We start from the raw sequence: 14960 nt of genomic DNA, 5'->3' as shown, positions 1-14960 counted from the left end.
TTTGATTTTAGATATTGCATATTTTTAGCTCTAGAATTTCCATTTGGTTCCTTTGTGGACTTTCTATATCTCCCTTGAAGTTCCCCAACTTCTTCCCATTACTTTCATCTTTTTTAGTAGGTTTGTTAACAAATTAATCATAACTATTTTAAAGTCCTTGTCAGCTAATTTCATCATCTGATCTGTCATTCTGTTTCTATCAATCATATTTTTCTCTTGGCTATGAGTAACACTTTTCCGTTTCTTCAGATGTCTAGAGATCTTTTGCTGTATTAGATAGCACATTGCAGAGTTGTTAAAGCCACTGTTATTTTGAGGTTAGCTATTTTGGGTTTTGTTTGATTTTGCTTTTCTGGTAAATACAACTGCACCAGGTATTAATACAATATGTTTATTTGGGTTTGTTTCTGCACTATTTCATCTTATTGATCTATTTGCCCATTGAGCTTCCAGTACAAAATTCTCCTATCTTTCTGACAAGTATGAAGTTTTGTTCTAGCAAATAAATTAGTGGAGGATCAGATTACTGATATGAAGATGTAGTGTCAGGCTGTTAAAACAAACCGATTTCCATTTTGCCCTTATACCTGAGATGTGATTCTTATTTCTAATCCATGGCCCTCTGGGTTCTGTGAACAGTCTGAGGTGTTTTCCAAATATCATTAAGTTGGTGGGAATCAAAGTCCTGAGCTCTTTCTTCCCAATATACAGGTAGCTACCAAGATCTTTGGGCAGCCTTTCTTTTTTTTTTTTTTTGCTTTCAAGCAGCTGTTGCTCCCCTGGATTCCTTGGAGACTTGCTCCAAACATGTGCAGTTCTAAGTCAGACAAGGCTTTGAAAAGAGTTTGTACATAGAATTTGGAGCTCTTCCTTACTTCTCTCTTCTTTCTGGGATTTCCTACCCATGACCATACCTAGCAGTACAAAGGCAAATGAAGATCTTTATTCCAGGTGGCATGTATTCTGGTAACTGGTGGTCACCTTTAAATTTCAATTATATTTTAACATATATTTCTCTATCAAGGTAAAAAATAAACATTTATTGACATCCACATGTAAAGAGAAAGATTAATATACTTTTAACTCCTTCTTTATCCCATCTCCAAGTTTTTGTAAAATAATATATTTTTTAAAATCTAGAATGTCATTTTCTTTATTTTCTTTTTGGATATTACATATCTTCTAATTTAATATGTTATATTTTTAATATTTAAATTAAGATACATTAACATTTGTTCACATTTTTCTCATTTCTTTTTTTTTTTTTTTTTTTTTTTTTTTTTTTTTTTTTTTTGAGACGGAGTCTCGCTCTGTCGCCCAGGCTGGAGTGCAGTGACTGGATCTCAGCTCACTGCAAGCTCCGCTTCCCGGGTTTACGCCATTCTCCTGCCTCAGCCTCCCAAGTAGCTGGGACTACAGGCGCCCGCCACCTCGCCCGGCTAGTTTTTTGTATTTTTAGTAGAGACGGGGTTTCACCATGTTAGCCAGGATGGTCTCGATCTCCTGACCTTGTGATCCGCCCATCTTGGCCTCCCAAAGTGCTGGGATTACAGGCTTGAGCCACCGCGCCCGGCCGTTCTCATTTCTAATTTTAAATTTTTTTATCTGAATTCTTTATTTTTAATTTGGAAAACAGAAAACTCCAAGAGCTATTTTATTTTTTGCGTATTCATTTTAGTCTTTATGTATTGATACTTTTAGATTTCTCCTCCTTCTTTTTTTTTTTGGTTTTGTCAAATGTTTTATTGAGTGTAGACATCTGGAGTACTGTAAAACATGCATTATCTGTAGATTCAAAAAGGAGCAAGCCACACTGTCCTCACTGTCAAATGTGTCAGGCTTGGCATACATGATGGAGATTAATGAAGTATCATGAGAGTAATATGGTTCCTGAAAAGCTTCTACAATTTGGAGTAGGGTCTTAATCACGTGAAAAGCAAAGCTATTCACATTTAGTGAACTTGTATGTCATTGGGGCGTTGGGGGGGACACAGTATTTTAATTTTAAAACAAATAAAAATAATTTATGTGTTGAAGATTCCCATCTCCCCAACTTTGTCCCATCGGTTTTCAGAAATCTTAATTTTAAAAAACTCAGATGCCTTTTGGAAGTTGTATGTTTATCTGAGCAATAACTAAATTTTATTTCTTCTTCGGTTGTTGAGGTGTGTTAAATTTGAAGAAATAATATCTCCATCTTCAACAATATAATTTCTGCCTGTTGTCTGTACTTTCTAGCACCCTTGACTGCACCTAATTATGATTGTGATTATCACAATAATAAAAAATTGTATTACACATTAAAAGCATTTTAAATTGTATTTTACTCTGTCTAGGGGAAGAAAAAAGATTTTTCTAAGAATGTGACACTCAAGTTGAGACCTGAAAGATCTAAAAGAGTATTTGGTGTGAAAGGATCATGTGTATTTGAGCACACAAATGAAATATTGTAACCAAAGGGGAGAATGAATCAAGAGATGACAAGAGAGGCAGACAGGCTCTTGTCAGTCATGCTAAAAATCTTCACATTTTTCCAAGAGCACTGAGAAGCTAGAGGAAAATTTTAGAAACAATGACCCAATCAGTCTGGGGTTTGCTGGTACTTTCTGAAATCCTGATAGAGTGAAGTATGACCCCTACTCCCTTGCTGAGCACCCATGACTCCCTCTTACTTCCAGGCGTGGCCATTCTCAGAGAGGTGAGATGTTGAGATTACTACGGGAGATGACATTTACTTATGCCCAAGCAGGTTCTTCCCTAGACATGTATTTTATTGTGGGCTGGTTTCCTCACTCTGGCCCTCTCTGCACAGCATCTTGAAGACATGTGTCTTATTCTCAGCAAGCTTTCCTGTTTTGCTGCTCCTATCATACTTTTTTCAACGATTTTTAAATATTTCTTTCATTATTTCAATGACAATTGGTTGAGAGGCATGGTCATTAAACATACAGTACTTAAATCATCTTGAGATGAAATGATTTTTTCACAGAAAATATATAATTTTTTTATTTTTATTTATTTATTTATTCATTTATTTATTTTTTTATTTTTTGAGATGGAGTCTGGCTCTGTAGCCCAGGCTGGAGTGCAGTGGCACGATGTCGGCTCACTGCAAGCTCCGCCTCCCGGGTTGCCATTCTCCTGCCTCAATCTCCCCAGTAGCTGGGACTACAGGCGCCCGCCGCCACGCCCAGCTAATTTTTTGTATTTTTAGTAGAAATGGGGTTTCACCGTGTTAGCCAGGAGGGTTAACATCACGATCTCATGACCTCGTGATCCACTCTCCTTGGCCTCCCAAGTGCTAGGATTACAGACATGAGCCACCGCGCCCAGCCGACAATGTATAATTTTTAATTGTGGTAATCTGGGTGTCTGGTAGTTATCTGCATGCTCATTCCACTACAGACTGACTGGCAGTAGCAAATCTGAAAGGAATAAGGAATTTACCTTACAAATTTACTTGCACAGTGCAAAACAGTTATTTATTGCAACATTGTAAGAGCAAAAAATTGGAAACAACTCAAATGTTCACAAATGAGGAAAATTATGCTACACTCACACAATGGAATACTATACAATTCTTTAAAAGGAAGCTCTCCAAATACTGACATGGGAAGATCTCCAAGATCAGATTCAGTGAAAAGTTCAAGATTCGGGTCGGCATAAATAAGCAGATGAGAAAATAGACATCCATATTAGGATTTCATTGTATTTGCATAAAGAACACGGAAAGGATACATACACACACACACACACAGAAAAAAATGGTTACTCATAGGAGATGGAAAGAAACAAGTAGGAGCAAAACTTCTCAATGTAAACCTCTTTATATTATGATGATTTTTGAAACGTTATTTATTCAAAAAATGAATAAAATAATTTTTTAAAACCATATATATTTAAATAAATGAAGTAGAAGTACTAAGGGAAGCTACAGGAAACCTACATTTTTTTTAAAAACCATTTAACATATTATCTTTAGCAGTGGAACTGGCTGGCCATTCAATTCTGGTTTGTTTAGGATTTCTAACTGAAAATCACCTTTTAAATAAGAGCTTCTAACAATTCCTTTAGGATTTTACTCTAATGTGTTAGCTCTTTATTAAAGTAACTATGCAGTACCTACATCACATCAGGTTTCAGAAAAGCAACAAGGTTAGGCAAAGGAAAATCAGAGACCTTGATCAATACACTGCAAACTAACAACTATACCAATTTTTAACCTCGTGTGTCCTAATGAAAGGCCTTATATATATATAATATATATTGTATATATAATATTATATATTGTATATATAATATATATTGTATATATAATATTATATATTGTATATATAATATATAATTATACATTATATATAATATATATAATTGTATATATATGTTTTATTATCACTTATGCCAACTTTCACACATCATGATGGAATTTCCAAATAGTCATATACACTCTTAAAAACAACCTTGTCCAGATAGCAGTGTAATTCAGAGACATAAAGTCCTATCTTGGTTCCAAACTATATAAATTAAAGGAATATCGATCTTCAAATACTAGTACAGTAAATAAGTGAAGCTTTAGCCAGCACTACCGCAGGCATTGTTAGAAGTTTTGTCTTCATAACGGTCTCCCAAGCAAGCACTTAAATGGTGAAGCCCATTTCCTTTATAGAAATCAACTTCATCAACTTATTGACAGATTTCTTTAAGCACAGATCTCTTTCTTGAGCCTGATTATTTGCCCTGGCATAGTGATGACAGAGTGCACCATATTATCGAAACACTCATTTAAAGTAGCTATAAACACCCGCCTACAAGATGGATGCAGGTGCAAAAATGTGACTATTTTCTAACTGCCTCTTTTTTTCTGTTATGCACACTAGCCTGCAGGCAAAAGCAGAGTATTCCTTTAAGAAATGGCAGAACATGAATTCACTAGTATTAATTGCCTTACTACCAACAACACCAAGGCATTTTTAATTGACAAGCAAGTTGAAAATAGTCTTCATTGTATAAAAGACTCTTGCACAGATGGTATTTAAAAAAAAAAGGAACATGACATTGGAATTCTGCAAAAGTAGCTATGGCCCATCCTTGTAGAAATATTTGCAGATTTACCCAGTCATTATTTTCATAATGTGATTTCAATGAATACAAGATGAATTACTTCATATTATTTAGCATAAAGAAAAAAATAGTTATTTTGATGATGGAAACTTTCTCAAGATGATCTTTGCAATGGATGAAATGTTTGTGTCTCCCCAAAATGCCTATGTTGAATTCTTAATCCCCAAAGTGATGGTATTAAGTGATGGGGTCTTTGAGAGGCGATTAGGGCATGAGAGTGAAGCCCTCATAAATGGGATTAATGTCTTTATAAAAGGAACCCCAGAGACTTCCCTGGCCCTCTTTCTGCCATGTGAGGACACAGTGAGAAGTCTGCAGTGTGTAACCTAAAAGATGGCCCTCACCAGAACCTACTATGCTGCCCCCTTGATCTCAGACTTCCAGCCTCCAAAACTGTGAGAAGTAAATTTTGGTTGTTTATAAGCCACCCAGTTTATAGCACTTTGTTATAACAGCCTGAACTGACTAAGACAGTCTCTTTATTCAGAAAGAGCATCGGTCTAGAAGTGAGACCAAAACAAAACACCTAGCAGAGTATCTGACACCCAGCAACTTAATAAGTGTTCACTGAATTAAAATCAGAGTTGGTTTTGAATCTGCCACTCACCACTTTGTGAGCTTGGATATTTTGCATCTCTATTACACAGCTTTCTCATCTAATATAATGCTATCTGCCTCATAGAATAACATGTTACAATATATATAAACATTTGAATTGTTTAAAAGGAACACATTATCTCAACATTTTACTTACACTTAGAAATTACAGTTTTATTTTGAGATGTCAGAGAACATGTTGGAACGAGCCCAATAGTCAGCTATTTGCTTTAATTTACATGCTTGTGTGGACAAAACATTAACATAATTGATAAGATTTCACCATTTGGCATGATATAGATACAACTGGAAAAAATAAGCTGAGTTCTATAATTTTCTGTTTATCCCAACAGTCTTAAGCTCTAAGCAACAAAGGGCTTCCTCATGTCAGTTCAGCCCTCCCGGCACCTGAGCAAAATATTAGTAGTGGGATCAGAGGTAGGGTTTCTGCTGAGATCTACCTATACCTCGGGTGGGTTCTTAGCATCCCATATATACCTAACTGAATCGTCCTTTTTTATTCAGTTCTTCCTTATGACTTTGCCTTGATTTTCTGAGTGCTTTTCAGGTTCTATACACTACTGCAATCAGTGCCTACCCTCTGCCCCAGTTTGGTTTGGTTTTTCCCGAGATGGGGTCTTACTGTGTCGCCCAGGCTTCAGTGCAATGGCACGATCTCGGCTCACTGCAACCTCTGCCTCCTGGGTTCAAGTGATTCTCCTGCCTGAGCCTCCCGAGTAGCTGGGATTACAGGCACACGCCACCACGCCTGGCTAATTTTTTTGTATTTTTGTAGAGATGGGGTTTCACCATGTTGGTCAGGCTGGCCTTGAACTCCTGACATTGTGATCCGCCCACTTCGGCCTCCAAAAGTGCTGGGATTATAGTAGTGAGCCACCGCGCCCAGCCCTCAGTTTTATTAATTAGGTCCCTGATGCCCTGCCTAGTTCTAACCAGTATCCTCCTAGCAAAATTTAGACTCAGTTCTCCTCTGTCGCTGTCTGCCTACTCTCATTCCTGTCATGTCCAGGCACTGGCTAGAGAACTGATTCAGCCTGAACTAACCTTTGAAGAGCTATAATATCACCACTTGCCATATTATTCATTAATTGATCCATTAATCGTCCCAAAGTCCTTTCACTTGTTGTGAGTACTATTTTACTGATAAAATTGAAAGAATTAGAAGAGAACTACCAGATTTCTACCTGCATTTATATACACATGCTCTGCCTTCTTTTTTATTGCTAAATATGAACTACCCCTGCAACCATCTAAACCAGGCCATCCACGTGAGCACTGGATTCCATCCCTTCTTTCCTACTCAAAGACATTATTATAGCAATTCTCTTCTGTCTCTCCTATATCAACATGTATTTTTCTCTACTAGTTTATTAGCATACAGATACATAAGTATTCCTTCCACATTACAAAAAAAAAAAGCAAATTTTCCTTCCTTTCATTGTCTGCTTCCTTTCTCCCACTCTGTTGCTTTGCTTTCTGTATAATAGGAAGAAAAAAGAAAAATTCTACTATGCTATCAATGCTCTCAATACTTCACTTCTGACACCAGACATGTGTGATTTTTTCCCCATGCATCAATCCAATTCTCCTGCAGAAAAAAACTGGGTTTCCTGTAAGCTGACTAAATTCTGACACTATCTATCTGGAGATGGCATCAGATCCCACAAGTTAAGTGTTCAGTCCCACAAGACTGTCCTCCACTTCAGACACCAGTTGCAAGCAGTAGGTCCACAGATTCTGCACAACTTTTGGCCAAGTTGTCTACAAACCAGAGGTTCTTAGATACTCCCTTCTTGAGTTCAGTCATTTGCTAGAGTGGCTCACAGAATTTAGGGAAACATTTACTTAATATATCAGCAGTTCATTAAAAAGGATATAAATTAGGAACAGCCAGACGGAAAAGATGCACAGGACAAGGTCTGAGGAAAGGGGCACAGCACTCCCGTGCCCTTTCCAAGTGCACCACTCTCCAGGCACCCCCCCATGTCCAGCAATCTGGAAGCGCTCTAAACCCAGTAGGTTAGGGATTTTTATGGAGGATTCATCACATAGGCACAATTAAGCTGAAGAGGAGAATCCTGCTCTTCTGTCCCTCCCAGAGGATGGCAATGACGCTGACAGTTCCAGGCATCCAATCATGGCCTGGTCTTTCTTTTGACCAGCTCACATCCAGAAGCTCATGATGGGTCATCTCATTAGAAAAAAAGGAATACACTTCTACTGATATGGTTTGGATATGTGTGCCCTCTAAATTTCATGTTGAAATATAATCCCCAGTATTGAAGGTGGGGCTTGGTGGAAGGTGATTGGATCATGCAGGCAGATCCCTCATGGCTTGGTGTTGTCCTTGTGATAGTGAGTGAGCTCCCATGCAATCTGGTTGTTTAAAGTGTGTAGCATTTCCCCCACTCTCTCTCTCTCTCTCTTGCTCCTTCTCTCACCATGTGACATTCAAGCTCCTGCCTTGCCTTCCACGAGTAAAAGCTCCCTGAGTCCTCTCCAGAAGGCAAGCAGATGCTTGCACCATGCTTGTACAGCCTGCAGAACCTTCAGCCAATCAAATATCTTTTCTTTATAAATTACCCAGTCATAGGTGATTTCTTTATAGCAATGCAAGAATGGCCTAACACAGCTATCACCCAGGAAATTCCAAGGGATTAGGAGCTCTGTTTCAGGAACTAGCGATGAAGATCAATATGTGTACTTCTTATTTTAAAGTACAATATCACACTTTCCTAGCACATAATGTCTTGAAAGCATTGTGTTTACCCACTGTCTCCAATTATTCTCTTCCTATTCTCTTTTAAACCCACTCCACTGTGTCTGCTTTTTTTTTTTTTTTTTTTTTTTTTTTTTTTTGAGACGGAGTCTCACTCTGACACCCAGGCTGGAGCGCAGTGGTGCCATCTCGGCTCACTGCAACCTTGGCCCCCCAAGTTCAAGCAATTCTCTGCCTCAGCCTCCCAAGTAGCTGGGATTACAGGGGCCGGCCAGCATGCCCGGATAATTTTTGTATCTTTAGTAGAGACGGGGTTTCACCGTCTTGGCCAGGCTGGTCTTGAACTGCTGATCTCGTGATCCACATGCCTCGACCCCTCAAAGTGCTGGGATAACAGATGTGAGCCACTGTACCCGGCCTCCACCGTGTCTTTTACACTGAACTTCACCAAATTTACTCCTCTCTAGGTCACCAGTGACATTCACATTGCCTATTGTTGTTTCTCAGTCCTCATGCTCCTTGGCCTCGGGGCAGCATCTGACATGGGTGAGCACTCTTCCTCTATACACTTGGCCAAGCTGCTCCTCCAGTGGAAGAGTCCTCCCTCCTCTGCAACACTTAATCCAGGAAACCCCTTGGTTCAGCCTTTAAAATGTATCCAGGATCTGACCATGCTCACCATGTCCACTACTAATACTTACCTGGAGTCACTATCACCTCTATCTAAATTATTGTGATGACACCCTAACTAGTCTTTCTGTTTCCACCTTCCCACATTAGAATCTCTTCAACACATCACCCAAAGCAATTCCTTTAACATACAAGTCAGATGGTGTCTTTCCGCTCACGATCTTCCAAAGGTTTTCCATCTACCAGGACCTGCGGGATGTGGTTGCCAGTTCTTTCCCCTGAGACCCTCTTCTCATAGGTTCTGCTCCAGCACATGAATCGTGTTACTTTTCTCAAACATGCCGCCAGGAGACTCCGTCTCACCTTGTGGTGCCACCGTGTGTTATTGCTCACTTCTACCCCCAGGTCTTCTGTGAGTATAACTGCATGGAGAAACAGAAACACATGTAGAACCCGAGCTGTAAGGGAATCACAACGTTTAATTTGTAGCTGGCCAGCTACAAATGTAGGGAGGCCATCTAGAAGGGGAAAGAAATGGTGCAGAGTAGGCCAATCTGGTTGATACGCCACAGGAATGGAATAATAACTAGAGTTTCGTGAGAAAGAAAGTTAGTGGAAATTAATCATAATTTACTTCACATTAACACAAGAAAACAGAGAGGCTGCCTTTGGATACAAAAAAATCAATAAAATAGCATGAATATATTACTAACAATAAAAATAAGTTTTACCTTTCTGTATTAAGACTTTTTTTTCTGTAAGCAACAACATTTCCAGATTGCTTTCAGGTAACAAATAAAATAGATCACCCCACATAAACTGGCTATTTATTAATTATACATCAAAAATTTGAATAGTATAATGGATACATCTGTGAGTTACATAAGTGAAATGGTAAACTTAGTAGGTCCTTTATACATATGTACACTGCTCTTTCATCATTCTCAAAAGTGATTTCTCATTTCAAAATTTCACAAAATTGCAAGAACTTTCTCTGATGAAGAAAAAAATTGTGCTTACCTCAGGTTGTGTAACAAAGAGGTTCGTAATGACTGGCTCAATGCTACATGCACAATCATAGGTAAATTCCAAGAACTTGGTATATCTATTAATAAGATCATTCTGATTCACCTTTAAATGGAAGGTATATGGTTGTTCACAACAAGGACTTGTTTTTCTTAAGCATTCTTAAGCAAGAAAAGCAAGGTGTGCTTTTCTTATGCATATTAAGTGGGGGTGGGCAAAGTATTTTATATTTTATTCATTTCCTTATGGCAGGTTTTATAGTTTAATAATTCCAAGATCCAACAGTAACATCAAAACAGTGACTTGATATTACTTTCTGCTATTATTACATTTCTTCCACACCACCACACCAGTCTTCTCGGATTCCATTCAATCACTGATGAGACCACCAACACAGCTCAAAAATGTTTTGCCACTGGATCATTTCCAGGATTGTTGTGGTACTTTCCTCAGAAATAGGTTTGTTTCTCTGGCTAATATTTCTCACACATTTCGGATATCAGAATTCACAATATTCTACCTCCAAGTCATTTCAAACATTCTTTTTTTCTGGGACCAGCAAAAATAATGTAACTAATTTCTCCATCGTTTTCTATAGGATAGGAGGGCTGCCTTTTTTGTTGTACTTTCTTCCTAAATGCTATTTTACTTTATTTTTATAACTTTGTAGCTTCTTATTTTCATGATTTTGTTGCTTCTTCGTAGTTCATTAAATGAATAAATATTGACATCTATAATGGAAGAAATTGAAGTAGATTGCTTCAATGGCTTCATTGAAGAAGAGAGCCTTCTAATAAAAATGATAAATTTTTAATCCCAGGATTAGCTTCAGTCTGACAAGTAATGTTTCAAGGAGTTTTCTCTACTTTGTTACCTTTTGACAATAGCTGCTGATTGTTAAAGAAAGCAATTGGCAAATACTTAGTATGCATTTACTAAATGACAAAAATATTTTGGATAAGAGATGCAAATAACAGTAATAATTTTGTTGCAAATTATAGATATATAAAACATTAAATTACGCCTTTATATCTTAGTGCTAACTAAAAGTAGAACAACTAAAAGGAATTATATACAATGACCAAGTGAGATTTATCTTAGATAGGCATAGCTGGTTCAACTTTCAAAAATCAATCACATCAACAGCCTAAAGGAGAAAAATCATATGATCATACCAACTGATGTGGAAAATGCATTTAAAAACAATTCAGCACCCATTCACAACACAGACTCTCAGCAAACTAGAATTACTTCAACCTAATGAAGAACATCTACAAAAACTATACAGTTTTTAATATATTATGCTTATTGGGAGAAATTGGATACTGTCTTATTAAGGTTGAGAAGAAGTCAAGAATGTCTTCTCTCATCATTCCTATTCAATATTGTACTGAAAGTCCTGGCTAGTATGATAAGATGAGAAAAGGAAATAAAATGAACACAGATTAGGAAGAAAGAAATACAATTTCCTTTTCACAGATTACATGGTTGTCTGTGTAGAAAATCCCAAAGGATTGACAGGAAAATTCTTGGAATTAATATGCAATTATAGCAAGGTTGTAGGATACAAAGTTCATATACCAATGTTTATTGCTTCCCTACATACTAGAAATGAACAATTAGAGTTTGAAATTGAAAATACAATAGCATTTACAATAGCACCCCAAAAGTGAATACATCAAAATATATCCAGCAGAATACTCAGGCTTTTCATGCTGAAAAGTGCAAAACTCTGATGAAGAAAATCAAAGATATCTAAACAAATGTTGAGATATTTCATATTCATTTATTAGAAACTTAATATTTTAAGATGTCAATTTCACCTATAGATTCAAAGAAATCCCAATCAATATCCCAAGTAGCAATTTTGTGCATATTGCAAACTGATTCTAAGTTATACAGAAAGACAAAAGATCCCAAATAACTGACACACTCCTGAAGGAGAACAAAGTTGCAAAACTGACCCTACTAGACTTCAAGACTTCCTAAGCTACCAAAATCAGAACAGTCTGGTACTGGTGAAAAAAATAGGCACATATTAATAAATCACTGAAAAAGAATAGAAAGCCTGGTAATAGATCCACACATGTGGAGCCAGCTGATCTTTCACAAAGGAGTAAAGGCAATTCAAAGATTTATCTTTTCAACAAATGAAGTAGGAACGAAGAAATTTTAGATGCAACACAAAAGGATCATCTGTAAAAGAAAAATGTGAGATGCTATTAAAATTAAAAACATCTTTGTGAAAGACACAAGAAAATGAAAAAGCAAGCCCCAGACTCAGTGATAATTTTGGCAAACACATATCTGATAAAGGACTGTTATCTAAAATATGCAAAGTACCCTTAAAACTAATATGTAATTCTGCACTACCTACAGAGGGGTCCATACGGCGTTGTTCTGGATTCCCGTCGTAACTTAAAGGGAAACTTTGACAATGTCCGGAGCCCTTGATGTCCTGCAAATGAAGGAGGAGGATGTCCTTAAGTTCCTTGCAGCAGGAACCCACTTAGGTGGCACCAATCTTGACTTCCAGATGGAACAGTACATCTATAAAAGGAAAAGTGATGGCATCTACATCATAAATCTGAAGAGGACCTGGGAGAAGCTTCTGCTGGCGGCTCGTGCCATTGTTGCCATTGAAAACCCTGCTGATGTCAGTGTTATATCCTCCAGGAATACTGGCTAGAGGGCCGGCCGTGCTGAAGTTTGCTGCTGCCACTGGAGCCACTCCAATTGCTGGCCGCTTCACTCCTGGAACCTTCACTAACCAGATCCAGGCAGCCCTCCGGGGGTCACCGCTTCTTGTGGTTACTGACCCCAGGGCTGACCACCAGCCTCTCACGGAGGCATCTTATGTTAACTTACCTACCATTGCTCTGTGTAACACAGATTCTCCTCTGCGCTATGTGGACATTGCCATCCCATGCAGCAACAAGGGAGCTCACTCAGTGGGTTTAATGTGGTGGATGCTGGCTCGGGAAGTTCTGCACATGCGTGGCACCATTTCCCATGAACACCCGTGGGAGGTCATGCCTGATCTCTACTTCTACAGAGATCCTGAAGAGATTGAAAAAAAGAGCAGGCTGCTGCTGAAAAGGCAGTGACCAAGGAGGAATTTCAGGGTGAATGGACTGCTCCAGCTCCTGAGTTCACTGCTACTCAGCCTGAGGTTGCAGACTGGTCTGAAGGTGTGCAGGTGCCCTCTGTGCCCATTCAGCAGTTCCCTACTGAAGACTGGAGTGCTCAGCCTGCCACGGAAGACTGATCTGCAGCTCCCACTGCTCAGGCCACTGAATGGGTAGGAGCAACCATTGAATGGTCTTAAGCTGTTCTTGCACGGGCTCTTAAGCAACATGGAAAAATGGTTGATAGAAAATAAACATCAGTTTCTAAAACAAACAAAAACAAACAAACAAAACTAATATGTAATTATAGCAACACTAAAAAACAAACAACCAATTAAAAAGTAAGCAAAAGATCTGAATAGATGCTTGAATAATGAAGATACACAGACAGCAAATAAGTATATAAAAAGATGTTCAACATCATTTATCATTAAAGAATTGCAAATTAAAACAAAGATGATATACCACTACATTCCTATTAGAATGGCTAAAATTCAAAAACCTGACAATACTAAAAGCAGAAATTTCTCACAATATGTGAGAAATTAGAGACAAATTTCTTACAATTCCCTCTGCCATTAAGTAATCTTTAAGAAGGGGCTGAAGAAGGAACTTATTGATAAAGACTACTTTCCTTGAAACGCTTTAGAAAATCTTTTCCATCTAGGGAACAAAAGCAGATGTGGAATGACTTTGTTATAATGCTGAGTAGGGAATACACACACATCCACACACAAACATACACACAAAGTTTCTGCATGTCTAATGTGGAAAATAGGATTTAAGCCACATCTTTTAGGTAAAAGTAGCAAATAAACAGATGCAGCTGAGCTATGAAAAACAAAAAATTATCAGGCCTTCTAATCCCAAAACTGTCAGAAGACAGCATGGCCAGACATTCAGAATATAAAGTGTGACAATGTGCATTATATTGTTGTGTGACATGGACAAAGTATCATAAAATCATTTACAGTTCTCCTCTTTTCTTCCTTCTAAGGTATCATCTTCATTCACACTGTCTGGGCCCTGTATTTTCTTAATTAGGCCAAGGAGTAGAGACACTTGGAATATCAAATTTAGTAGTAGTTTTCTATGTTAAAAAGACATGGAACACTAGATAATAATATTATTAAGAATTTCTACTCATCAGAAAAATACTAAGAGTAAAAAAGAAGCACATGGAGTAGAAAAAGGTATTCATAACACATATATGCAAAAAATTATATCCTGAATATATAAAAACTCCCATGAATCAACAGGAAAGGACACACAAAGCCAGCAAAAATTGGGTAAAAATTTCTGAACAAAACCTTTACAAAAGATAACGTTCAAAAAACCGACAAAGATATGAAAAGGCGTTCAACTTCATAGTTACTACATGCTTACCATAATGGTAAAGAGGAAAATAAACAACAAAACAAAAATGGAAAATACATGTTGATAACATCTTACATACTTATACACTTCTACTCAGAGAGTAAATTAGTACAATCACTTTGTAAAACTTTTTGGCGGTATCTACTAAAGCCGCCCATGCTGGGAAGGAGTTCAAGTAGCTGGGTTTTAATCCATTCATTATCCTCACAAAGGGAAGTTCTTGGGTGACAGAAAGGCTCTTTAGTCCATCCACTCTAATCTTCATAACTGGACCTCCAAATAAATAGATTAATAATATTTGCTAGAAATAAGTGACTGTGTCTCCAAAATGTCCCTTGCAG

At 37.7% G+C, this 14960-nt stretch overlaps 1 pseudogene; it reads left to right on the top strand.

Moving 5' to 3' along the window:
* The first annotated feature begins 12489 nt into the window (after positions 1–12489).
* Positions 12490–13457, top strand: LOC714656 (small ribosomal subunit protein uS2 pseudogene; annotated as a pseudogene).
* The last annotated feature ends 1503 nt before the right edge of the window (positions 13458–14960 follow it).

Source organism: Macaca mulatta, chromosome 4 (assembly GCF_049350105.2).
Source record: "Macaca mulatta isolate MMU2019108-1 chromosome 4, T2T-MMU8v2.0, whole genome shotgun sequence".
Classification (NCBI taxonomy): domain Eukaryota; kingdom Metazoa; phylum Chordata; class Mammalia; order Primates; family Cercopithecidae; genus Macaca; species Macaca mulatta.
Note: the sequence above shows the minus strand (reverse complement) of the source record. Positions and strands in the feature narration are given on the sequence as shown.